Below are 4,807 nucleotides of genomic sequence, written 5' to 3' on the forward strand. Positions count from 1 at the left end.
ATCTGTCATTGACAGAACTGTCAGGACTTGAGCACTGGCCGATTTCTTTTAAAATGAATAATAACGGCCACTGCGAACGCCACCTGTCCTATGTGATACATAATATGTCAACGGTAGTCAAAGAAAAATAGTCCTTTGGAAATATTGTTTAAAATACTAGTTTCCAAATAGAGAAACTTCAAAAAATATTTGTAATCTGCAAGTTTGTTTTAGTACTAAAAAAGTCGACTTGGGTTAAAGATGAAAAATACAGTGTACTTTTTTGTATGGAAGAATAAGCTGAGGTAATCGGCTAGTTTCATCGTTCAGTGAGAATGGGCTGAGCGCTGGCGCTGGGCGCACTTCATAGATATTTTTTTGTAGAAAAATATAAACGGTGATTTATAATAAATAACAATTACTTTATTTATTTTCCCATAAACATGGTTACTATAAATTATAACTATTAAAAGTCAAATATAATGGTAAGCTGTGCATAATTGCTTACCTTGACGATTTGAACTAATAAGCGTTGAATTTTTTCACGCAGGTATATAGGAGCGTTAGGACTATGAAGTACGTTGAACAGAAGTGAGAGGGAGTGATAGTCTCTCCGCTGTCTAATTTTGAGCCATTTCAGTTGCCTACGACAGTCAAAAATGTGGTCATATTTCTTAAGACCAAAAATGTACCTTATGCATGTATTTTGAATGCGTTCAAGTTTATCGAGTTGCTCACAGCTCAAATCAGTCATGGAAACATCAGCGTAATCTAGAATGGGTAGTAGTAATGCTTGTACAAGGGTGCATTTAGTATTAATGGGTAAGAGTTTTTGCAACCTTCTAAGTGAGTGTAGACTAAAAAATTTTTGCGGCTTAATTCATTAGTATGAGCTCGCCAGCAGAGATGTCCATCTATTTGTACTCCTAGATTTTTTACGTATTTCCGGTATTGAATATTGGTACCATTGACATTAAGAGCATTAAGTGAAGATACGTCAAGCTTACTAAGCAATGTTTGACTACCCGCAAACATAATTTGTGTTAAAGATGCGTTTATCAGTAAACCATACTCCTTTGTCCAATTTGACACCCAATTTAGTGTATTAGACATCGATCTTTTCGCTTCGCTTGTGTTTTTAGGTCTGCAATAAAGATATAGTTGTAAATCATCTGCATAGAGATGATATGAACAATTGAGACATTCTACTATCGGATTAATAAACGGGGAAAATAGTAATGGTGATAAATCTCCACATTGAGGTACTCCAATGGCAATATCAATCCATTTCGATTGATGATCGGATGTCTTGATGCACTGTTGTTTTGCTCGTACGATCCGAACCATTTTATAACCGGCTGTGTCATATTACGTGTTTTGAGCCTAGCCAACAAAAGATCAAAATTCACAGAGTTGAAAGCGCTGCTGAAGTCGAGTAATGTTATTAAGGTTAGCATTTTGTTATTTATTGCGTATCTAATGTCATCTGTAACCTTGATTAAATGGTAGTTGTACTATAGCCCGCACGAAAACCTGATTGATTGGGATCAAGAAGATTTCACCAGCCTGAAGATGCCTATTAAATAGTCAAAGCGCTGATTGGTCAAATAAATAAGTGGAAGTGTTAAAGTATTTTTTAAACTTACTTAAATTAAAGTACTGGAGACAAATTGAAAATCAATCTGAAAAAGCACATGATGACTGAACTAACTAAACTAGACGAGACATAAAATGACTAGACAATAATAAATTTCTAATGTAATCCTAACGGGTTTTTTTAAATTGTAAATGAATAAAAAAAAATTGATAACTTACATGTAAATATTTTATATTAATATTTGTTGGCAAACACGTCCATCAGTTCATTAAAAATGGCGAAAGATTACTCTCCTGTAAGATTATCATTAACGATATTGGCTCTATTGGCTCTACTTCTATTAAGATTCGAGACACAGATATATATAATGGTCGGTATCAATGAGTTTTGATTTAAACGAAACAGTTTGAAATTCTGAAAAAAAAGCACATACAAGCATAATAATAATTTGACTATACTGACGTTTTACCTAAAATATATGCCTAGATAATGATGGCAAATCTGTAATGATTTTTTTGACTTGAATATATAAATCATCTCCACTCCTTACTAGGTCACATAAAATTACTAAAAAGCGCATGACACGGATGCATCAGAATGCATATTCTGCATCTCTTCTTTCTTTGTCTTTTCTTCATCCAAAACACCGCACCGCACAGCATGCAGTATGTGGGACGTTTCTTTGTATAGCGCTGAGCTGGTCCTCTTCGCGAGACAAATGAGCAAGTCAAAGGGCGGGTGACGGGTGGAAATAGTTGTCTTTTGAGCCATTACCACCTCATAAACAAGACACAAGATCTTTACAAAATTACTACCCCAACGTTGCATGTTTCAAAACAATATTAAGAAAAATGACAAGACCTACAATAATCGTACTAGAAATGACATAAATAATACATTATTCACGTTATAATATCCAACTAGATACCTAAAAAATTGAATTAAATATTTATTTTAAATATTTTTTATCTAGAAAACATACAGTCGTATGAAAAAAATAATAAACGTATATTTAAAAGAAATTTACCAATTAATATATTATAAATTACTTATTTATCTACTAAATGCAAAAATAAAACGAGAATTAAAAAATACGATTTAACTATTTATTTTACGGACATTGTCAATTTATTCAATTGATAGAGTATTAACTCTTGTATGGCTGTGATGTCACACTAGTCGACATAGGACACAAGACTTGATATATCTTTCTTATTTTTTCAAATGATGAACTCATATTTTTTGCAATCTTCAAATGGATATTATTACTCCGGATTTGGAAAGTAAAACTTATATAACTATGCTGGATATTAAGACAAAAAATAGTTATCCTTGCTACGCGAAGAATGAATGTCCGGTAATTTAGCAACACACATCTATACAAATATACAAGAGAGTTCACGATGATATAACTCTTAACAAGGAAGACAGCGACGCTGTTCTGTGGCGGGTGTTGTGTAAAACAGATTAAGCCGGTTGATGACAGTAATGGGGGACGCACGTGCGTAATATGAGCGGTGAATTTATGATATAAAATTTATTTTGCTAAAACAGGGCTAAATTATACAGTAGTTTGCATAATTTATCAAAAAGAAATTATTTAACAGTATGTTTCCATGATTATTTTTTAATGTCTGAACTTTCGAATATTCCGTCTTTAACTAGTGGTACAGTCTTTGAGGAGTTAATATTACAATATAAGAATAGCTAAAATCATTAAAAAAGAAAAAAGGAGCATTGATACACAGAAGAGACATCAAGACAAGATCTGGACTATTTATTTAGTGCTAATTTAAACCGTTGTAAACTTAAACTAAAACAGTCCAGATCTTGTTGTCACGTGTTAACAATATGACAAAGACAGGTCATTGGAGAATTAAGGCCATAGTTTTTTCTATTCTGATCGATTAACAGTACTTCATTGTTTCTCAACCCACGAGTTGGAATATGGAATTTTACCTGTCCCAGCAATAATGGCACATCGATTCTACCATTTTGTATGCCAAACATATATATGGAGTCAATATTAGTTCTACGTTTTTGATGAAGTTAATTTTTTAACATTCACTCTATATCAGCATATGAATTTTAGCATCTTTATGAGCTTAATGAAAAATTGCAATTTGTTTTTTAATATATATAATTAAATAATTTATATAGCGCCATTTTTGTGAAAATCACTTCAAGGGCGCTGTACAACTAATAAATAACCTAGTTTGTCTGGCAGCTACAGAGCGCATGGACGGTTGGGATTCTAGTTCCTCGTTTTCAATTAAGATCAATCAAAAAAATTTACTGATAGGAGCTAGATTACAGGACGTCTTACAGCTACAGAGCGCATAGACAATTAAAAATATTGCCCCCATTTGCACATTTTAAAAATTGACAAATAAATTTAGTGTATTAATGATATATATATATATATATTTATATATTTTTTTAAAAGTAATATTTGCGTTCTTATTAATTACCCAAATATTGAATTATGAGGCCCATTTTCAACGAGTTGTAAATAACTCACTATTAGAAAATGGAATCGAGTTGGGATAGAGTGGGATTTGAACCACAGACCTTTGGTCCGTGAGTCCGAGACACTAGCCACAGGACCACAACCCGATTATGTATATTAAAAAAAGTATGAATAGTAAAAAGGAGTAAGATTACAATGCGTCTTGCAGCTACTAAGCGCATAGACGTTTGGAATTCTAGACCCCATTTACAAAATTCAGGTATTTTAAAGTTGATATCTAGATAACCAATCATGGATTATATAGTGGATTGATGGCATGATGGATTACATAAATCTTTTATGTGCATGCATGCTACTACAAAGTTTGTTTATTGACAATATTTATTAAAGTAGTCTAATAAATGAATTTTCATGTCCGTATTTATTTTTGCACTGAGGTACAAGGAAAAGTGGAGTTACTCCAGTACAATGAAGAGGACAGTGTACTCCAATGTTTGCAATTAAGTATGGTGAGTCTACAAAACCATTCAAGATTGTATAAAGAGAAACTGAATCATAACTAAGTCGACGCTTTTGTAATGATTCCATTTTAAAATGAATTAGGGAAGTATTTTAGTTAACGTTACCGAAGCGATATTCGATGTTTTTGTGGTTTTTTTTATACATTCAATCCGATTAATGTATAGTTTGTATTGAAGTTGCCATACTACAGAAGCCATTTCCAATTGAATACGAACTTGAGCAAAATAAAGCTGTTTGAC

The sequence above is a fragment of the Micrasema longulum genome, unplaced genomic scaffold (genome assembly GCF_059751315.1).
Source record: "Micrasema longulum isolate JH-2025_06_02 unplaced genomic scaffold, ASM5975131v1 h1tg002340l, whole genome shotgun sequence".
Lineage (NCBI taxonomy): Eukaryota > Metazoa > Arthropoda > Insecta > Trichoptera > Brachycentridae > Micrasema > Micrasema longulum.